We start from the raw sequence: 23,457 nt of genomic DNA, 5'->3' as shown, positions 1-23,457 counted from the left end.
ACACCTGGGTCTGCTATCATGCAGATCAGACCGGTAAAAACTAAAGAAATTTCAATAAAGTATAGACTTTAGTTAATAATATTTTTAAATTAATGGAACAAAAAGAAAAACAATGGGAAGAAAACCACTGAAACCCAAAGCTGGTTCATTGAGAAGATCAATAAAATTGAAAAAACTCTAGCCAGACTGATAAGGATAAAAGAAGACACAAATTGTCAATGTCACAAATGAGAGAGCAGTATAACTACAGATTCTATAGATATTTAAAAAAATAAGAGCACATGAACATTATGCCAATAAATTCAACAACTTCTATGAAATAGACAGATACTTTGAAAGACACACACTACTAAATCTCACTCAAGAAAATATAGATAACTGCTATATCTATTAAAGAAATAAAATTTATACTCAAAAACCTTGCCATAAAAAACAAAACAAAAACAAAAAAAACAAAAAAACAAAAACCATTCAGGAAGAGATGGTTTTACTGGAAATTCTACCAAATATCTAAGGAAGAAATAATACCAATTCTACACAAACTCTTCCAGAAAATTGAAGAGGGAAATCTTCCCAACTCATTCTATTAGGCCACCACTACTTTGATATAAAAACTAAACAGATTTTAAAAGAAAACTACAGATCAATAACCCTCATAGTCATAGATGCAAAAATTAGTAACAAGTATTTAACAAGTCAAAACCTAGAATATATTGGAAAAAAATCTACTATGACCAAATGGAGTTTACCTCAGGAATGCAGGATGGTTTACTATTTGAATACTAATTAGTGTAATTCTTCATATTAACAGACTCCAAAAGAAAAACTATGATCAACTCAATAACTTCTCAGTAATAAGATAAACAATGTCTGAGGATCTAATGTATAACATGGTGACTATAGTTGATAACACTGTATTGTATAATTGAAATTTGCTTAGAACTTAAATGTTCTCACCAATGCCAACAACAAAAAAAAGATAAATTATAAAAAGATAAATATGTGAGGTGATGGATGTGTCAATTAGCTTAATGCAAGAATCCTTTCACAATGTATACATATAGCAAATCATTACAATGTACACTTTAAATAGCTTACAATTTTATTTGTCAACTTTACCTCAATAAAACTGAAACAAAAAAGGATAAAAAGAAACAACAGAGTGAATGGTTAAACAAACTATGGTGTATCTATAGGGTAGAATACTACTTAGTAATAAAATAGAATGAACTATTGATATACTCAGCTTGTATAAATCTCCAAGAAATTATGCTGTGTGAAAAAAAAAGCCAGTCTCAAAGATTATATACTATGTGATTCCATACATATGACATTCTTGAAATGAGAAAACTATAGAAATGAAGAACAAGTTAGTGGTTGCCAGGGATCAGAGATGAGTTGTGAGGCAGGAGGTAGGTGTGGCTATAAAAGGGCAACAGAGAGATCCCTACAGTGATGGAATGGTGATGCAATGATTCTATATCTTGACTGTATTGAGGTCAATATCCTGACTGTGATATTGTACTACAGATGTTACCATTGGGAGAAACTGGATAAAAGATACACTGGGTTTCTCTGTATTATTTCTTACAACTGCAGGTGAACCTACAACTATCTCAAAATGAAAAGTTTGATTAAGAAACAAAACATTTGGGCTTCCCTGGTGGCACAGTTGTTGAGAGTCCGCCTGCCGATGCAGGGGACACGGGTTCGTGCCCCGGTCCGGGAAGATCCCACATGCTGCAGAGCAGCTGGGCCCGTTGAGCCATGGCCGCTGAGCCTGCGCGTCGCGTCCAGAGCCTGCGCTCCGCAACGGGAGAGGCCACAACAGTGAGAGGCCCGCGTACCGCAAACAAAAAAGAAACAAAACATTTAAAAATCTGTTTATGCACAGTGAAGAATTAGGTATTAAAATGAAAATCAATATTATTTATAATAACATTAAAAATGTTAAACACTTTGAGATAGATCTGACAAAAGCTGGGTAAGGCACACAAAGAAAACTATAAAACACTGCTTATAAAAATTAAAGAAGATCTAAATAAAGACAGAGATAAACTGTGTTCATAGATTGGTAGACTCAGTGTTGCTAATTCATTCATCTTCCTCAAATTTATCTATAGATTCAATGCAACCCTAATCCAAATCTCAGCAGGCACTTTTTAGAAAATCACAGACTGATTTAAAAATCCATGTGGAAATGTGATGGTCCTTATATTAGTTTGCTAGGGCTGCCATAATAAATACCACAGACTAGGTGGCTTAAATAAGAGAAATTTATTTTTTCACAGTTCTGGAGGCAGGGTTATTTCTTCTGGGGTCTCTCTCCTTGGCCTGTAGAAGATGGCCATGTTCTCCCTATGTGTTCACAGGATCTTCCCTCTATTTATACCTGTGTTCTTCTCTTCTCATAAGAACATCAGTCACAGTGGATTAGGGCCAACCCATATGACCTCATTTTACCGTAATCACTTCTTTAAAGGCCCTACTTCCAAATACACTCATATTCTGAGATACTTGGGGTTAGGATTTCAACAGATGAGTTTTGTTGGGGACATAATCCTCTAAACACTCAGCCCATGACAGACCTAAATAAACTAAAACAGCTCAACTCTGAAGAAGAAAATCAAAGTTGGAGAACTTACACTACCTGACTTTAAGACATTACAAAGCTGCAGTATCCAAGACAGCGTGGTATTGGTGTAAAGATAGCCAACTCGATCAGTGGAGCAGTACAGAAAGTTCAGAAATGGACTCACATGTAATGGTCAGTTGATTTTCAACAAAAGTGTAACATAAAGACAATTCATGGAGAAAAGATAGTCTTTTCTACAAATGGTGCCAGAACAAGTTGGTTACACACACACACAAAAAAACCTGAACTTCAATACATAACTTTTACAACTAACCAAAATTAACTTAAAGCGGATCATAAGCCTAAATGAAAAACCTGAAACTGTAAAACTGCTAGAAAAAAAATTAGGGGAGAAAACCTTTGTGACCTTTGGTTGGGCAGAAGTTTCTTATAACATCAAAAGTGTGATCCATGAAAGAAAAACCAAATAATCGAAACTTAAAACTTAGAACTCTTAAAAGACAAAATTAGGAGCTCTTCAAAAGATACTGTTAAGAAAATAAAAAGATAAGCCACAGGCTGGAAGAAAATGTTTGCGAATCACATATCTGATAAAGGACTTGTATCTACACTATATAAGGAATTCTCAAAACTCAATTAAAGGAAGACAACACAATTTTTAAAAATCAGCAAAAGATTTTAACAGGAACTTCACCAAAAAAAAAACCCCAACAACAACACAGATGACAAACATATGAAAAGACATTCAACGTAATTAGTCATCAGGGAAATGCAAAGTAAAACCACAATGAGATATCACTATAAACCTACTAGCATGTTTACGGTTAAAAGGACTGATCAGGGGCTTCCCTGGTGGCGCAGTGGTTGAGAGTCCGCCTGCCGATGCAGGGGAAGCGGGTTCGTGCCCCGGTCCGGGAAGATCCCACATGCCGCGGAGCAGCTGGGCCCGTTGAGCCATGGCCGCTGAGCCTGCGCGTCGCGTCCAGAGCCTGCGCTCCGCAACGGGAGAGGCCACAACAGTGAGAGGCCCGCGTACCGCAAAAAAAAAAAAAAAAAAAGACTGATCAAATGTTGGCAAGAATGTAGAAGAGCTAGAACTCTCATATACTGCTGGTGAAATGTAAAATGGTACAACCATTTCGGAAAATAGTTAGGAAGTTTCTTATAAAGTTAAATGTGTAACTACCATATTCTCCAGTCATTCTCTTCCTAGATGTTTACCCAAGATAAATGAAAGTATATGCCCATAAGAGACTTGTGCACAAACATACACAGCAGTTTTATTTGTAATAGCCAAAACCTGGGAACAATCTGAGTCCATCAGCAGGTGAATGCATAAACATATTGTGGTATATCCACACAACTAAACACTACCCAGCAATAAAAAGGAATGAACTATTGATAAATGCAACAGCATGATGAATCTCAAAATCATTATAAAAAGAAAGTAAAAGAAGCTAGACGAGAAAGAGCTGGAATTTGTATTAAATTCTTGGAAGTACAACTAATCTATAGTAACTGAGAGCAGATTGGTTGTTTCCTGGGGACAGAGCAGAAGGAAGGGCAGGGCAGGAGCGAGAGGTGACAAAGGGGCATGGAAAAAGTTTGGGGCACGATGGATACGTTCATTGTCTTGATTTTGGTGGTAGTTTCACAGGCATATACACATTAAAACTTGTCAAATTGTATACTGTAAATATATACAGTTTATTGTATGCCAATTATATATTTTTAAAAAACCCTTTTAAAAAATATACACACTCCCAACACCCAGAATCAGAATCTTCAGGGGTGAGACACAGGAATCTAATATACGACATGGATTTGAAACCACTGAGATTGGATACAATAGGAGGTAAGCAAACAGAATCGAAACAAATAGGAGGGACTAGAGCGTAATGAGACGTGATGGTACAGGCCTTGAAATCCTTGCTAAAAAGTTTGATGGTGACTTGCAACACAAATACGTATGATTTCTGAGAAGGGAAGTGACATAATCAAAACAAAGCTGCCATAAACTTGAAGCTTGAAGAAGGTTCGGAAGTGGTGGTTCCTGCGTGTTCACAAAACAGTGATGACTGGTTGACCCCTTGTGAGTTTCAAGAATGCCAAAGGCTGGCTGGTCAATGTTTTCTTTGTCACCTTAATAGATAATTTATTTGCATAATATGATTCTATAACTCTGAATGGTGACTTTTCTAAATGATTTTATGTTAGATGTTCTTTATGTTGGTTAATATATTCCTGGTCTCTACATTTCAAATATTCTGCCACATACGCAGAGAAGATTTGAGGTTTTATCCTGTCATGATTTTTAAAGAGATGTTAGGAGGTGACTGGCCCATGACCCCTTCCCTGAGAACTGCCACCCTGTCCACAGCAATGCACACTTTTCAGCAGCCATGCTTGTGCTGTAGGACCTTTTGCTCATCAGGCTGGGCCAGAGACCACAGGCAGTTGGAACTGGGATAGAAAGACAAGATCTGGCTGTCTCTGGCCCCCTGCACTGAGCACAGACCATTTGGGTGCTGTGGGGTGGCTGAAACAGTCAAGGTCAGCCTGCAGAGGGAAAAGGCAGCTGACTGAGAGAGAGGCAGAAGCAGGGAACAAAGCAGGGCTCTCAGGACTCAGTAAGTCTCAGTCACTTTCTGTCTTGGGTGACCCGAGATGCCCCCATAACCTACCAATACACCCTTTTTTCTGGCAAAGCTGTTTTAAGTGACATTCTGTTACCAATCACCTCTAGAGATTTGTCCTTGATAGTTCTACAACCCAAACCCACTTATTCCTGCTACATTCAGTATGCTTATTTTAAATTAACAAAGGAATTTAGCACAGCTATTTCCAGTGGTGAATCCATGTCCATTGCTTTGTGCAACAGTGATGCTGACTTTTCTGGGTTAGGAGGAAACAACTGACCAAGGAGGGACTGAGCCGGGTTTTTAGTAAGGGGGATGGAAGGAGGCATATCTCCCCATCTCCAGGCAGTGATGCAAGATTGGAGCTCACAGTAAAACATCTCCTGCTGTTGGGTCCCCACTTGAAAATTCTTTCTTACCTCTCCTCCACATTCTTCAGACCTTAACTTGACCCATTTTCTGAAGAGATCAGGGAACAGCTGTCATTGGTCTCTTTCACACTCTCATTAAGGTGCTGGTCAACCTTCTTTCTGAGCTAAACAACCCCATTTCCCTCATCTTCACCACCTGTCATCCAGGTTGTTATCCTATTCCCTCTTCCATTCCCACTTGTTCCCACCCTGCCCAATTCCCACACTGGAGTTGGATGTAGATAAGTGTAGATAAATCTTCTCTTTCCACCTCCCAAGTGTTTCCTTAGTCACTTTTCTTCCCTCCCTTCCATTCTCTCTGGCACTTCCAAAGTTCAGGGCCTCAACAACTCTGACCTGCGTTTTGTAGCTAATACCTCTGCTCTCTCCTGTCTTCCTGCATCCTGCATAGAACTGCCGACAGACTCCCTCCTTGACCAATTCCTTTTTCTAAGACCTAGCCATGATCATACCGCTCTTTTTCTTGACTGCCTTCCCTCCCTCCTTGCATATGAAAGAAAGTACAAACTCTGTAGTCTCACACCCAGTCCACATCTTCCACTAGCTGGCCCAACTGATCTCCCATGAAACTGCCTTTGGGCTTCCTATGGTCCAATAAAGCATGCCGATAGCCTGACATGATGCCCTGAACCTGTATACATTTTATAGCTTCCTCACGCCCTCTGCCCAAACTTTCTTTCCCTTTCTCAGCTTCTCAAAGTCCTACTTATTCTATTTTTCTTCCAAAGCCTAACTCAATGCGCCTTCCTTTGCCATCCTTCCCAGTCAGAAGGTATTACTCTGTGCTTAACGGTCACACGGTTTATACTTCTGTTTATAGTTTAGAAAACTCTTTTAAGGTTCAACTGGTAGTTCTTGAATATGGACCTGTCCTCTGGCTAGAAAGCAATCTCTTTGTGGACAAAGCTGGATCCTACCCCTTCCAGTAAGCTCCAGGCCCCTAAGTCAATGCAGGGCATGCAGTGTGTGATCTGTGAAGGAATATAAGTCGATCAAGTTTGCAAAAATATGTGCCCACAGGCAAGCAGTGGGCCCACAAGTTTCATCTGGTCATGTGACCACTGTCTCAGAAGATGCATGAGCTCAAATGACTCAGCAAAAATTTACTGACAGGAAATAAGAGTTTCAGAAGCAGACTCTATTAATACTGATCTAAAACACATGTGTCTGGAGCCCCAGCTCAGGTTTTCCATAACACATGCCAAGGGTCTGCAGCCTGATACTGTGCCCCAGAGGGGCTGATGAACAACGGGCTCCTTCCCTGCAGAGCTTTGAGCCTGCACACAGAGTTGCACCTCCCTCATCCAAAAAATCCATCTGCCTGGATTTTCCAGATCGTGGAAATTTGTCCCTATAGACACCCAAACTTTTCAAGTTAAAATTCATTTTGATAAACAGTTTCCAAAAGGAAGAGCATAATCCCACTTTCCCCCCTTCTTAAGCGTTCATGAATGTTATTTGATCACTTCTGGCTAGCTCTGGGCTGACATCAGATCTATCAGTTGCTATTTTCCCCACACGATTGCCCCACCAACTACTGCCGTTATACCATCAGATAATAATACATACAACAGCAGCAGCAGCTACCATTTATGAGCACTTCCTACGAGCACAGCACACTGAGAGGCACTCTACATACGTTATCTTACTTTGGCTCCACTACAGCCCTAAGAGGTAGATGTTATTTTTAGGTGTGAAAAACTGAAGAGCAGGGAGGTTAAGTCACTTACCCATGGTTACATGGCGAGTGAAATGATGGAGACAGGCCCTAATCCAGGTGGTCGGCTCCAGAGCCCGCACGTGGCAAACCCTTACTCTGCTGCTTCCGTCGACACGAGTTGGCCAGAAATAACGTGACTGACTTGTCTGGGGCTCTCCTGATTTTAGAACTGAAAACCCTCCATCCGGGAAAGACCACAGTAGTTGGTCACCCTCACTTGAGAGCAAGAAAACACTCACCATAACACTTGGCTCTTGGAGACCGGATGTTCTGCTGTCAGTGGTCCATCCCTAGCCGCTGAGGACGGGGAAAGAACCATTAACCAAGCAAGTCAAACCACTAGGGCCCGACAGACACAGCGGCTCCCAAGACAGCAATAATGTCACTCTCCTTGAAAGCAGATTTTGTTCAACACAGTGAAGGTTAGAAAATTCTATGAATAAAAATCATATAGTTCTTTCTTCACATTCAAAACAAGAGAATGGCTACTTACACTTATTGTGGGCAATTTTCTAAGCTAGACTGTTTATGAGGTATGTTAAAGAGCTTATCGTTTAGGCAATAAAAGAGTTTTAAAAACCCTCATTTCCAGGAAACAGCATCTTAGGAGCCATGCATTATTTAGCTTCACAGGTCAGCTGACGGAAATGTGACTCCAGTCTTGACCTGTGGACCCAAGCAGGGGGAGGCTGAGGCCGGCCTGCAGTTGTGCCCCGCTGCCTGTGTGGAGGCATCACAAAACTGAATGCTTCATTGAGAAGACCCTTCCTTGCAACAAGGAACTTCTCACTTCCACTGAAAAGCTGTAAGTGAAAGCCCGAGGTAACTGACATCACATTTCTAGTTTATTCCACTTGGGTTTTAGTACTCCTTCAAAACCAGTATCCTAGGAAATGTCCCTACCGCTCCTGGGGCCTCCTCCTTAATCTGCCTGGTCCACCGGCCTGAGAAAAGTGGATAGGCTTTGTGACCACCTTTTCCTCAAAGACTCTTTCCCAATATTTTGTGGCTGGGAAAGCTGAGGTCAACAGCAATCTGCCCTCCAGAATGATGGGGTTGCTGTATTTGGGGGGTGTTGCTTCCACAGAATTCTAAGTGCTCCTTTGAGAGTCCAAGGTTAACTTCCAGGCAAAACAAAGTGGAGTAGCTTTCTGCCCTGTTTCTTGCATCTGCACAAGCCGGGACATTATCTTGGCAGGAAGACAATATTTTAGGGAAAGAGAAGAGGCAGAGGAAAGCTGACCACACTAATGGCAAGATTGGTGCTGCCCTCTCTCCTGGAGCCCCTTGGCTTGTCTTGAACTTGCTATGCAGCAGTGTCCAGCAGGGACTGGACACAGAGCCATGCCCTTGAGCCTCCCCAGAGGGATTCCCAAGCTCCAAGCAGGCAGTGGGTGTTTGGTGGGGGAGCTGGGTTTACTCTTCAATGAGCTAAATGACTCCTTTAGCAATTAGAAACCAAATAGTTTGAGGCTGCCAGAAAAGATGACAAATTTGCTTTTCCTTAACGAAACAGAAAACTGTTCCTTGGAAAATTATAAAGGCATTTTTAAAGGACATTAGGGTTCATATTTCTGTTCATTTTATTTTTAAATTTCTTCTTAAATTTAACTTAATTTAGCTATTTAGGAAATTGCTTATTAAAACCAAAAGATCAAGATGTTTTTCTCCCTTACAGCCAAATGTGGTCTGTTTTCCTTCACGGGAAGAAGTTTTCTTTCATAGCATCTTCAGGAGGGACGTGGTCACCTCTCCTCAGTGATCTAGTGCTGCTTTGGCTCAATCTCCATAAGTACTATTATTTAGTTTGTGCTTTTCCCAACTTCCACCTACCTGGCCCACTTATGGGCTTTTAAATCTTCCAGGAAATTTCTGTAAATTGCCACTGACACAATGTTGAGAGCCTGTACAAACACCTTTGTACTGTGGCGGGATTCTAGGTGGACTCAGCTATGGCCCAGAGCAAATAATTAGACCCTGAGACACACTGCAGAAGTCTGTCTTCCCCAAGAGTGTTGAAGGGGTACCCCAACTTATGTTCTGTTCAATGACCTCAGTGTCCAAATAGAAAAACCTGCTCAGACCATCTGATTTATGGGACTATAGGAAGAACATGCTAACCAAAGAGGATAGACTCAGAAATGGTAAGGCGTTTTCAAAGTAATAAAATCTGATTTCAAACTAATGAGATCAGAGTAAGCTATAATTTCAGTTATTTGTGCAAGGTGTTAAGCCCCAAAGTAGTGATGACATCTTGAAATTTTAAAAAAAATACTGAAGTTATGGCCCCTTCCAAATGCATGTACAGAGAAAAAGCTATAAAACCCTTCTTCTTTGGCCCTTTACGTTCAGTTTAAGGCAAGTTAGATACAGTTATGCTCATCATTCAGATTCCGTATTCTCAAATTTGCGTACTTGCTAAAATTTATTTGTAATCGCAAAATGAATACGCTCTGTCCTTCCGCGATCATTAGCAGACACGCGCAGAGGAGAAGAAAAGCTGAGTCACCCAATGCACGTATCTCTAGCTAAGGTCTGAGCAAGGAGAGGGGTACAGAACAGGGGGCTGCTCTACGCTCTCTTACTGTAAACAAGCCTTCTTTTCACAGTCTATTTAGTGTCACGTTTTTCACGTTTTCGTGCCTTTTTTTGGTGATTCCATTGTTTAAGGTAACTCACAACACGTGCTGAAGTGCCGTCTAGTGTTCCTAATCAGAAGACAGGCTGTGATGGAGAAAATATGTGTTAGATAAGCTTTGTTCAGGCATGAGGTATAGTGCTGTTGTTGACCATGAGCTTAATATTAATGACTCAGCAGTATATCGTAAATAAGGTGTCTTTAAACAGAAACACATAATAGATGGTTATATATTGCTTGGATGACGAAACTTGTGATCAGAGGCTCGCAGGAATCTAACCCTGTATTTCTACCAGGAGTGATGTTTCAGTATTCACTAATTCGATGTTCACAACAACTTTATAGAACATAACTGCCATGAATAATGAGAATCGACTAATTCCTCAAGCTTATAACTGCCCTTTTAAGGGAATTTAACTTATATAGTACCCCTTTGTTGCTAATGTCTGTTCACCCTCACTTATTAGGTATCTATTGTGTGGAGAACATCAGGACAGGACCTTAGAGGGTCCAGAGATGACCAAAGCTAACATCTCTGCCCTCCAGAAGCTTCCGAACCAGCAGGAGAGAGAAGAATTTGGATTGATGGAGCCTAACAGCCTGAGTTAGGAATACAAACACCTTTTCAGGTGCTTCCCATCACGGAATCACAATCTTCAAAACTGAAAAATCTGGTTCATTGCCCCCTCCTTCAGCGCTTTTCTCACCCGGCTTCCAGGACGCCACACTACATCTCTGGCCTATCCCTATCAGTCTCATTTGCCCCACTTTTCCTTCACTGCTAAATGTCGGGTGTCCTAGAACTCGATTCTTGGATCACATTCTTTTCTGTCTACACTCACTTCTTTGGTCATATTATCTGGCTTTCTGATTTTAAATATTAACTATACATTGGTGACAACCCCTGACCTCTAAATTCACATATCCACCTACCTGCCTGACTTCTCCATTTGGAAGTCCAAGGGGCATGTCAAACGAACTTATCTCAAACTCCTGATATCAGCTCCTGATCTCAAAGCACCCCAACCTGCTCCTTCTATAGTTTTCTTTATGTCAAATAAATGGCCACTCCATCCGTGGCAAAATTTATTTTCCAAAACCAAATCCTGCGACAATATATCTACTCCTGCGTGCTCTGACTCTTGGCAGAACTTTGTAACCGCCTTGACGCAATAAGTGTGGCAGAAGTGACACAGACTTCCATGGCGAGGTCATAAAGGTTGATACAGCTTCTACCTGGCTTGCTCTCTTTTTGGGGGACACTCACCCTTGGACCTTTGCAACCCAGCCACCATGTTGTGAGGAAGCCAAGCAACCACATGGAAAGGCCACACGGGGATGACCCAACCTCAGCTCACAACCAGCACCCATCACCGCACATGTGACCAAGCAAACTTTCCGATGATTTCGGCCCCCAACTTCAAGCTGCCTCAGCTGACTCGAGTGAGCAGAGACGAACCGTTGCCTCAGAGCCCAGGTCAAATTGCAGACTTGGGAGCAAAATTAATGTCGCTATTGTTTATTCCACTAAGATTGGCTTGTTATGCAGCAATAGAAACCTAAAACACTGTTCTTCACGCTGCCCAGTCCCGAAACTTTGGAGTCACCCTTGCCACCCCTCTGTCTCTTGTAGCCCGCTTCCAATCTGTCAAAAAATTCTAACAAAACATGTCCAGGATCTGACCTCTTCTTACCACCTCCATTGCTATCAAATTTTCACCATCGTTCCTCATATGAGTTATTTCAAGAGCTTCCCAACTAGTCACCCTGCTTCCACGCCTGCCCCTCTTCAATCTAATCCTCGACACAGCAGCTAAAGTGATCCTGTTAAAGTGTGTCAGATCACATTAACTCTCTAATCAAAAGCTCAGATGGCTTCCCATATCACTATACAATTTGCTGCCCCCTCCATAACCTTTCCGTCCTCATTTCCTACGGTCCTCAGTCCCCGGGTCCCACTGGCTCCTCCATGCTCCTAACACACACACGTCTGTTCCCACATGGGCCTTTGCACATGCTTCACTTCCTCACCTCCTTCAAGTCTTTACTCAAATGTCACTTTTTGGGGGAGGACTTCCCCCGCCACTCTATCCTCCTTCCCCGCTTTATTTTTCTCCATTGTACTCCTCGCCACTCACATCAGTTTAATTATTCATCTGGTTTCTCACTTGCCACCACATTCCACCACCACCCTCACACACAGAGACCCACAGAACACAGAGGAGACTGTTAGCTCCACGGTGACAGGGACTTCTATTTACTCACTATATTGCATCCCTAGTGTCTTAAACAGTACCTGGTACCTGGTTGGCACATTGAAGGCCATTGATAAACATCTGTTGAATAAATGAATTGGATTAAATGCTTTGGTTGAAGCCATATCATCTAAGCAGCTTTGGGAGAATCTGAACCCAATTCTTTTGCTCTGGCTTTTACACCAAGTAATATAGTTTCAGCTACAATAATAGAATAAATCAATAGAGAAAATGTACTATATTATGAAACAAGACATTCAGAAATGTTTCTAAGGTTTATTATTTCAGCAGCACAATTATGGTATCAAGGACCTAGGTTTTTTCTATCTTTCCTCTTTACATTATCTTTAATGTATGTTATGGACTGAATGTTTGTGTTCCGCTAAAATTCATAAGTTGAAACCATAACCCCCAATGTGGGGCTCTCATGATGGGATTAATGCCCTTATAAAAAGAGGGGGAGGGCTTCCCTGGTGGCGCAGTGGTTGAGAGTCCGCCTGCCGATGCAGGGGACACGGGTTCGTGCCCCGGTCCGGGAAGATCCCACATGCTGCGGAGCGGCTTGGCCCGTGAGCCATGGCCGCTGAGCCTGCGCGTCTGGAGTCTGTGCTCCACAACGGGTGAGGCCACAACAGTGAGAGGCCCGCGTACCGCAAAAAAAAAAAATTAAAAAAAGAAAGAGGGGGAGGCATGGGATCTTTCTCTCTTTGTGCACCTACCAAGGAAAGACCATTTGAGGGCATAACCAGGAATAGGGCCCTCACCAAGGACATGACCGTGGTAGCGCCCTGATCTTGGACTTCCAGCCTCCAGAACTGGAAGAAATAAATATTTCTTAAGTGTTTAAGTCACCCAGCCTATGGTATTTGTTATGGCAGCCAACATAGACTAAGACAGTGCAGAAGGTTGTATTTCACACAGATGGCCACACCTATATATTTCTCCAGATCTAGGCAGGGGATTATGACCATCCCAATCGACAGAGTAAGGCAGAAGTGATGCTATATGAGGCTAGGTCACAGAAAGGATTCAGCTTCCCCTTGGTGCTCTCTCTTTCAGGATGCTTGTCTGGGAACCATGTTGTGAGGAAGCTCAGGCCACACGGAGAAGCTGACATGGGGAGGAACTGAGCCTCCCCTCCAGCAGACAGCACTATCCCAGCCATATGAGTGGGGCATCTTGGAAGTGGGTCCTCCAGCCCCAGGCAAGCCTTTGGATAGTTACAGCTCTAGCCAACATTAATTGCAACCTCATGAGAAAGCCAGGACCTCTCCCAAATTCCTGGCTCACAGAACCCGCTGGAAAGTAATAAATGATTGTTGTTGTTTTAAGCCACTAAATTTCGGGGTAATTTGTTAGGTAGCATTACATAACTAATAACATTCAACATGTTGGCTTTCGTCCTTCATAGTCAAGGCAAAGCTGCTATAGCTCCTGACATCACATCATCATGTCAGAAAATGTGACAATATTCTAGGAGCAGAATTCAATTAATCTTACAATAATTATCGAGCAACCAGAATCTTCTAAATTCAAATTTGGACACAGGAAGCTCACCAAGAGCTACCGAACTATCTGGTTTTTTATACTCTTTTCAAGCAAGGGCTATTCTAAAATATTTTAGACAATCCACATATCTTTACAACTAGCAATCTCACTATTGAAACCCCACTGGTAGCATCCATTATGCCAATTAAAAAGCCACTGCTCTCATCAATGGAAACCTATTTCTATGTCAACTGGTAAAGCAACTGCTATTGATCAGAGATAAAGATCGTGGAAGCTCTTATAGTAGCTGCTTCTGGAATACAGCCCTCCTAATTAGAATGCTGGATTGCCACCTTAGGGCGTGAATTCCCGATTAGGGCAAATGATTGTACCTAGAGTATAATGTAAACTACATGCATGAGAGCACACTGCCTGTGATGAAATATTTTAAAATATATTACAGACCTTACAACACCCAGTGTGGCTCTTTTTTCTCAAGTTCATTCCTACATCCCCTCTTAAGCATCCCCTGCAAGTCTCTATATTAGTTTTCACTCACTTCTAAGGAACCGGATCCACCCAAACACAGGAATGGGTTTCTTTTCTGATACTCCCTCTAGAAGGAGCTGCAGATACCCTGTCTAGGCTCTTATATCAGCTAAACGCAAGCCCATTTCCCAAGGAAGGCAGTAATCCTTGTAGGCAGTTCAGTCCAAACGTATATTCAAGAAGGACATACACTGTATTTCTTTAACTGCCTCATCACTTGCAATCAGAGTCAGTGATCCTCAGCATGGGTGCAGGTAGGATTTGATCCCTTGGAGCCAACCACATTAAGGCCAGGACCGTGTTACTCCTTAATGGCTGTCTTCTGGTTTTCACAGGAGACACTGAAAAATTCCCACCAAGTACCTACGTTTTCCTCAGTCTGCATCTGGGGGTGGATAGGAAATGCCCTGTTCTCCCAGTGGCAGAGGTCAGCTGAGGTTTATCAAGCAGTGTGGATGCCGTGGCATTGCTAAGGAAAATGGAGAGGACAAAAAGCTGATCCAGTAACAGCAGGGGCTGTGACGAGTAACCCCAGGAGACAGCCTGTATTCCAGCCCCACTTCGTGGTCTTAGACCTGCTCCTTAACTTTTCTTGGCCCCTACATTTCCTCATCCATAAAACAAACGTTCTCAAGATCCTTCTTCACTGGACAAACCTGGCAGTGCTCCCTTCTTAGTTGTTCCCATTATTATTTCCTCCCTCTTTCCCCTCCATCTCTCCCTCTATTCCCCTATCCTCCCCTCCTTTCCCTGTCCTTTTTTCTTTCCACATATATAGAGTATCTACTATGACCTCAGAACAGCCGCTGTCCTCTAGGAACTCATCATCTGGTAAAATACATATCAATAATAATAACTATTATTTCAATGAGAATTAATACTAAAATGCACTAATATTTACTGAGCTCTCACCATGTGCCAGATATCATGCTACGTGCTTTTCATGCATCAGCTTCTTTTATTGAATTCTCACAGCACCTCTCTGTGGAAGGAACTGTTATTCCCCCTTTGACTTTCAGAGAAGTCAAATGATGTACCTCAAGTCTGTCTTGCCCGAAAGAACTTTTTGAACAAATGAAAAACCACAGTGCAACATGACAAGTGCTATCTTAGTGGTATGTACAAAAGCAGAAAAGCTGACAAGAAAGAGAGAAAAAGGATCTCCCCCTACGTGAATCTGGAAAGAAGGTACGCGAATGGTACCTTCGAAGAGGGACCACTGAAGAATGAGAGGGACTTTACCTGATGGAGAAGGACCTGAGTGCCAGATTAGATTAACTCATAACTTAGAAAATGATAAGGAAGAAATAAAAAAATGTCGCTGTCATCTAATAACATCACAATAATGGAAATTACTGGGGTTTTCTTTAGGCTAAATATTAACACAGATGTTGCACCATTCTTTTTGCCAAAAAAAATAACCACTTCATTATTTCAATTCTTGCCTCATTTCCTCCTTCATTCTAAGTAATGCTGCCTATTTGTTGAAAGGATATGAGCCTTCTCTCTTACGTTCCTGCCTGCCCTTCCCCCAGTTTCCAGTCCATTTGTTTGTTAGTCACGTGATTAGTTTCCAGTGCTAAGTGCTTGAGCATACTTTACTTCTTAAGAAACATTCTAGAGAAGGTCAGGGAAACCCCTTCACTTTCTAGGCACACTGCAGCTACATGAAGACCTTAGGTAACCGGTTCTTCATTGAAATTCTGGCTTTGACTTACACCCAGTCACACATTTCAAGTCAGAATGTGTGGAAATGTGACTTTTTTGCTGCTCAGCACTCATCGCCTTTTCTTAGATGAAGGGAACTCAGTTTTTCTTGGAGAACCACTTCTCCCCCAGTCTCAGGCCAAGGGCTTGAGAGTAGTTACCTGCCCCTGGCCTAGCTGATCAAGGTCACTGTCATACTACCTGACTCATGCTGAGCCAGTGAGCACCACCAGCCTTGGAACTGTCACTGGTCCTCCTGGGAAAGGGAAAAATTCTTCCCACTTTGGTAACAAGCTGGTGGGATATGAACTTGGCATTACCAGTGCTTCTCTTTGTCACCGCTCGAGCAGAGCCAACCTGAAAATGAAGCTAACCCGGTGTCATCTTTCTGCTCAGGCTGGTTAATGCCCTTCATGGCTTTCTCCCTCCCCACACAAGAGGCTACAAGTGTCACTGCAACCGGACACTAGCAGAGGAGCCCCTGATAGGGGACACAGTGACCACTGATACTGCCTTCATTGAAGAGGTCAGTGCTGCCCCTCACCCTACCTTGATTCCCCACATCCTGGTGGAGATTGCATAACCTCTCCTACTACTTAAAAATCTCTCTCTTCCTTAGTATATTACAACACTGTCCTTATGCCCTGCCAAGACCTGCTAGCCCCTTCTTCATGTTCCAGGAAGTACATCTGAGCAGTCAGTCTGGATTTCTCTCTGAGCTGATATCAGCCCCTCCGTCAGCAGGGTGGCACTGTCTTATGGCCAGAAGGCCTTAGACTCTCCACCTTCCCCTGAGGCCCCAGGGTCCTCATGCAGAAGAACAAGGTGCCAGGCTTCTGCCTGCATATCTGTGGCCTCAGCACAGATGCCATCTGAGACTCCCTGCTTCTCACAAACCCCAACCTTCAGGAGAACAAGTTGGGGTGCCTAAATGAGCCTACATGGAGAATATCCCTTCAAACCTGCATCATTATGCAATAATGCTATTTGCTGTGTGTGATAGCCCAGCCATCTCTCAGAGCTGGATCAACCAGCCTCATGTCAAACCTTAGGATCTTCTGTGACGTTACCCTGATTTTCTCTGGTTCATCTGCATCTTACTGAAACTCGTGACTGCTGGGGGCCACTCGGATGTTTCTGAGTCACACTCTGCTCAGCCAGAGCATCTAAGATATTAACATACCTGGAAGGACCTCTCCCTGGCCCATTTAAGATCCTCTGGTCTTCTTGGGATACTTAGGAAAATGTCACCGCTGCAAAGCGGTCTACGAAGTCCAAGTCTACATTCCTGATACTACACCAACGCTTCCTGCTAGGAACAAAGCACAAGAATAAAGGCCAGTGGGTTTCCCAACGCTTCCTGCTAGGAACAAAGCACAAGAATAAAGGCCAGTGGGTTTCCCAGCAATGCCTCATTTGTGGACATATTACTAAACAGCCACAGCTGAACCAGAGTTTCAGGCAGGTTTCAACTAAGATTGGTTTGTATTTCCCAAGGTCACTTATAAGCCAATTCTTGGGACTCAGATGCATTTTCAATGGAAACAGTGTGACAGACTGTGCAAGGGCCTCAGGTCAAGCCATAAGTGCCTAAGGTAACTGTGGTGCCAAGAGTGCTATTTCAACTCCTTCCGGTCACTATTAATTATATAACTTCTTAAAAAGTGCATGTCAAGCTCCCAAGCAGGGTTCTCAGACGTGCTTCCCAGCCCTCACACCTTGGCGGCCTAAGAGAATTACCTCCACTGATCACACATTCATTCATTCCTACAGATAGTTATCTGTTTTGCACCAGGCACAGCTCTTGGTGCTACAGATACAGCAATGAACAAAATGCACCTCCCAGGTGTTCCAAAATGGGAAAACAAGGTCACCTGCTGCTACACTGGGCAGCATCATGGAGGAAGGGCCACCTAACCGTTTCTTCAAAAATGACTAGGGTGCCCCAAAGGTAAATTTCCATTTCTACCCTTGAATGCAGAAATGCAGACTCTCAAAGTACCAGTTTTCTACCTTAACAATGTTTAGATCTAGTCTTTTTTTTTTTTAAACAAAGTGTCCCAATAATTTAATGGCAGATCTAGAAGACAGCATTTATAGCTATTCCGGGACTCTCCAACGAAAAGCTTTTCCTGGATGCACAGACGTTCATAATACTGATCACGCTCAGTCGACAGCTCTGGCCTGTACCCGTGGTCACGACGCCCTTCGCACAGCAGAGGAGAGCACGACAGGGTGCCCGGGAGGCATCTGGACAGCACACAGCAAAAGGAAAGGCTGAACTCCCCCCACAGAACCCCATTAAAAAAAAAGTTTGTCTATTACAAAGTCACGTTTTCCATTTTTTCCGCTTTATAAAGTCAGCGATGCTGGAGGGTGTCTAGCGGAATCCGTCCTCCAGGAATGAGTGCAAAAGGGGAGCACGAGGCTCAGGGACGTCCCCTCAGTGAGCAGATGGAAGGGCCAGCCGGAGACCTCCCATCCGTTTCGGACAAACACACACATACAGAAAAAGATTATTGCCAGCTTGTGTACTTTCACAATGTGATTTTTGTATTTCGAAAGCTTGAATTACCCTTGATGCTGTCGGTGTGGGTTTTGTATTCCATAATGGTGTTGGGAGGTAGGTTGAGCACTTGCCGAAGCGTATCTCAGATGCGGGCTGTGGTGGCTTGGTCGCTGTCATTCTTATTCCGTATTGAAATAATGTCCTGCTGAAACTGGACAGAGACCACAGCCCCACAGATCTCCTCCCCAACAATGGACTGTTCCCCCAACATAGTCAGGATGAGAGTCTCCCAGCAACGGGATGCCAAGCCCTTCCACGGCCGAATAATCCACTTGCCACCATTTTTATTTGCATCATCCTCCCACATGGGTTTAATTCTTCTTTGAAGAGATGGAAGTCACTGTGGCCTGTCAGGTCCCCGGGCCGTACCACGTGGCTGTAAAACCTCCAGAACTGCTCCACAGAGGCAAAGATGCCAATCTGTTTGATATTCTGTTCGTAGCTCTGTGAGCTGGTGGGACGGCCAGGGGTTCTCCTGGAATACCAGAAAGTGTAGTTATACTGCAGGGGGTGCTCTGCTGGCCCAGGGACAACAGCCTTACTCTTGCTGCTGCTCTGAGCCTAGTCTCGTTCCGTTTTTTCCTTCTCACCATCTTTCTGTGTGCTGTTTTCTTCATTCTGACCATGGTCCCCACTGTCGTCATCTTTCAATGCGTCGAACTTGTTGTTCATCCTCTCGCTGCCGCCGTCGCCACTGCCTCACCTGGATCTAGTCTTTACATCCCTTTTCCACCTTTGGCTGTTGATCCTTAAATGAACTAGAAGCAAATCATCGAACTCAGAAATATTCCTTCTTCTTCCATGTGTCAGAGAAGATCGTGGGAGATACACAGAGCCTCAGTGAGCCTGACTGGCTTGAGGGCTTCAGGTTCCTTGGGGATTATGAAAGGGCAAGGGTGGGAAGGGGAACAGCAGGGAGGGATGGTGACACTCCTCACGCCAGGGAAGCGCCAGGCCAGGGCATTTCCAGCCAGTCCAGAGAGTAAGGCATTCTTCTTCTTCCCCACTGCTCTGGGAAAACCTTCCGGGTAGAATCACCTGGACTCTAGCTCTCTAACCTTTGCTCCCTTCCTTATATAACTGAGCATCCCTCTGGAAAACTAACTGCAGAATGGACTTTACATATTTACCTAGCTCTTTACTCCCTCTCGTTAATTCACTCAGAGCACTCAAAGTGTTCCTAAATGTAAAGGAATATTGATAATTTTCAAGTGCTCATTGCTCCTTGTAAAGTGGTCCTATGGGTACATCCTCCCACCACGTTTAATGGGGTTTTTTTGCAATTGGTTTTAAAAACAAAACCAAAAAAAAAAAAACCAACCCATTTCCTTACAGAGAGAAAAACGAACTCCGAGAATAACAAATCTCCAGTGATACTTTGTAGCTTCTCCATTTCCTTCTTAATAGGTTTATTTATATGGATTACGACTTGCATTGACCTTTTTTGTTTTTTTGATTTGCAAAATATCCACAATAAAAACCAGTGACTTCCCAATGGCATCATTAGATCACGAGCTTCCTTAGAACAGAGAGTGTCTTTAGTTCTATTGCGGAGTGTATGATGAAGGGCAAACAAAAAGTAATAAGAGAATAAAATCTACCAGTTATACAGATACTGCTCAAAAACTGACCCAGGCTTTCACGACCAGGGTGTCACATTTTTCTGTTGACCTGACACCAGAAAAAGCAAAGCAATCTTCTGAAGACATGGACGAAATATTTCTAGAATATGTCTGTTTAAGATTATGGGAGGGGAAATTTATACTTGTTTTATTTGGCAATAATAATTTGACCTAGACGTGTGTAGAGGATCAAAAAATTCCTTCTCCATAACTTTTATTCCCATAAAGAGTGAATTCTCAAAGGTCACTAGAATGAGTTCAGAGACTTGGTGCTGGTAAACAGCATCCCTCTTCCTCCCCAGAGCAAGTGCAGCTGTGTTCCAAACCCCTGGACCAGAAACTTGAGACCATGTGCCAACCCATCACACCAGAGTCCAGTCCATCCTCATTGTTGCAGCTCATGGTGACAAACATTGAGAGGGCGAGTGGAGGTGGCTGGATCTCCTCTGCTTCTTTTTCACCCTTCCGTGGGGATAGGATGTGGAGGTGAGAACGTGAACAAGTGTTCTGCTGTCCCCATTAGGAGTCTGAGCGTGGAGAACAGAAGCCCAGCATCTGGCAGGAGATGGCAGCTCAATGGCCTTTATCCCTGGGAGCCCTCCTGCCATGTCTTCAGACATTTCTGGATTGGAGGGCTTACAGTCAGCCAATTTGACTCCACGTTCTGCAACATTCTACCTTATGACTTTGGACAAGCAACTGAGTCTCACTCTTCTCATTCATAAAATTGGGAATAATATAATGGCACCACTTAGGGCTGAGCACTGAATGAGTTACTAGGAGCACCATAACTGACACATAGAAAACAGGCCACAGTGGTAGCTAATATTCCAAGGGATATTACTTGGATTTTACTTATGTGAAACTACAAGGCCTGTACTTTCTTCCCCACCTCAGAGATGATGCTTTTCCATTTAAGCCCAAAAGATCCAGAGACTTTACAGGACTGGTGATGCCCTGTACTCAGCATGATGGCCAGTAGGGGAATTCCAGCCTCTGTGTGAAGTGCTGTGCTAGACCCTGAAAACAAGCTTGGTTTGTTTTTTCTGTTCAAGAATGAATGATATCACTGCCCCATTCCTTGAAAACCGAACGTGGAAGTCACGGAGGATGCCTTGCAGCGTTTCCCCACACACTTCTAGTGCATCTCCTGCAAGCTGACATGACAACCCCCAGCAAACCAAAAGTTAGGCTACACTTTTCCTAAGTATCATCTACATAAAGACCACTGTGCTCTGGTTACAAAACCACAAAGGGTTGGGGGAAAGAAGGTAATAAAATACCCAGGGCTGAACATGAGCATGGAGGCAGCGTGGGCTGGTGGACTGAGCACTGAGCTGGATGTCAAAAAGCCTGGGTTCTGGGTCCATCCCTTCACTGATAACTGTGTGCTCTCAGGCATAACGTCTCTGGGCCTTTGAGCGCAACGCGCGATGCAGGGTGGGCTAAATCGTCCCGAAGGTCCCTTCCGGTCTGTGGTTCCAGTGAAGGAGGAGCCCGGAGACATGAAAATATGTGAGATAAATAGTAGATCCACTTCTCACTGCACCCCAAATCCTGAGAAGGCTAGACTAGAGCAAAGGGATCTTTGATCGGATAGGAAGTTTAAGTGCCCACTTTCCCCGATTAGTCTTCAGTCCTTGGACTCTCCACTTTCCTCAGCTTATCGGAGGGAACCACTGATGAGGACATTAGTTCACTGGGACAGAAACCTGAGCTGCTGGTGAGAGTTGGACACCCCAGAAATGTGGTAACTTGTAGGAGCCTCAATAAGAAAATGGGCAGCTCAGTAGTTTACGGTGACGATGGTGGTACAAAACCCTGTATCAGCCTGAGTTAGAAAGAAGGCTTTACCTCCCAGGTAGGAGCAAAATGACCTCATGGAGATCTTTTCACCCGTGAGTAAAACCCTGCCCATGCATCACTTTACAAGAATCAGTGTCAACATAAGCAGACCAGCCTTGAGGGAAACAAAGCAACCTCCTGTGCTGAGGAACAGGCTGATCTGAGGGGGTGCCTCTCCCAGGCCTACTGCCCCGTGGTCCACCCTAAAGGTAAACTGGCCCAAACTGGCTCAGGCCGTGTTCCTTCACAAGCCAGCCAGAGGGCAAGCGTGCAACCCACTGGGCCTTTCCACAGAGGTCTCAGACATCAGCGTCCAGAGGAGGCCAGCCAAACTACCCATTTCAGCCCCTTCTGAAATTCTGGGAAACCCCAAGGTTTAGCCCATCCACCTCTCCCAGGCCCTGGGCGCCCCATCCTCGTTCCCACCTCTGTTGGCAGGGATTTGGCAAGAGGTCTTTCCATTTCCAAAAATTGAATCATAAATATAGCAATACAGTGCTCTTTTGGGATCCCTGTTAAGGAAGTAGCTGGAAATGGGGTGCCTTCTCATCCCCCCACTGGCATCAGCTGGCCAGGAGTGGGGTTTCTCAGAATCACACTGGGTAACCACTCTTGCAGACACTCCAAGGTAAGAAAGCATTGTCACCTGGAACAAACAGTAACCACTAAGCCATATACACACCCTAAGAAAACATGCAGAGATGGATTCCAGACTTGCTGGGAGTTCTCACACCTTTGTGGCTTTCATCATCCTGTCCTCTTCACCTAGAACAGTGGTCCCCAACCTTTTTGGCACCAGGGACCAGTTTCGTGGAAGACAATTTTTCTACCGATGGGGTGGTGGGGGATGGTTTCGGGATGATTCGAGTGCATTGATTTATTATGGTCTCTGTGCAGTCAAATCTCTCTGCTAACGATAATCGGTATTTGCAGCTGCTCCCCAGCACTAGCATCACCGCCTCAGCTCCACCTCAGATCATCAGGCGTTAGATTCTCATAGGGAGCACGCAACCTAGATCCCTCGCATGTGTAGTTCACAGGAGGGTTCAAGCTCCTATGGGAATCTAATACCGCTGCTGATCTGACGGGAGGCAGAGCTCAAGAGGTAATGTGAGCGATGGGGAGTGGCTGTAAATATAGACGAAGCTTCACTCGCTTACCCGCAGGTCACCTCCTGCTGTGCGGCCCAGTTCCTAACAGGCCACCGACTGGTACTGGTCCATGGCCCAGGAGTAGGGGACCCATGACCTTGAACATCTTCTTTTGCTTCCTAATTTGCATTTGTCCTTCAAGACTTACTAGAGATCCTTAGGCCTCTCCCTGAGCACCTGGCCTGCTTCCGGGACACACACACACACACACACACACACACACACACACACACACACACACACACAC

General features: G+C 43.9%; 2 pseudogenes; both read right to left on the bottom strand.

The window, feature by feature from the left end:
- The window catches only part of LOC114899950, a 113,158-nt pseudogene that overhangs the window by 45,873 nt on the left and 43,828 nt on the right, over positions 1–23,457 (bottom strand).
- On the bottom strand, positions 18,326–19,446 carry LOC114899952 (annotated as a pseudogene).

Source organism: Monodon monoceros, unplaced genomic scaffold, assembly GCF_005190385.1.
Source record: "Monodon monoceros isolate NGI ecotype Baffin Bay Population unplaced genomic scaffold, NGI_Narwhal_1 Super_Scaffold_18, whole genome shotgun sequence".
Taxonomy (NCBI): Eukaryota; Metazoa; Chordata; class Mammalia; order Artiodactyla; family Monodontidae; genus Monodon; species Monodon monoceros.
The sequence above is the reverse complement of the archived record's forward strand: the minus strand, read 5'-3'. Positions and strand labels throughout refer to the sequence as shown.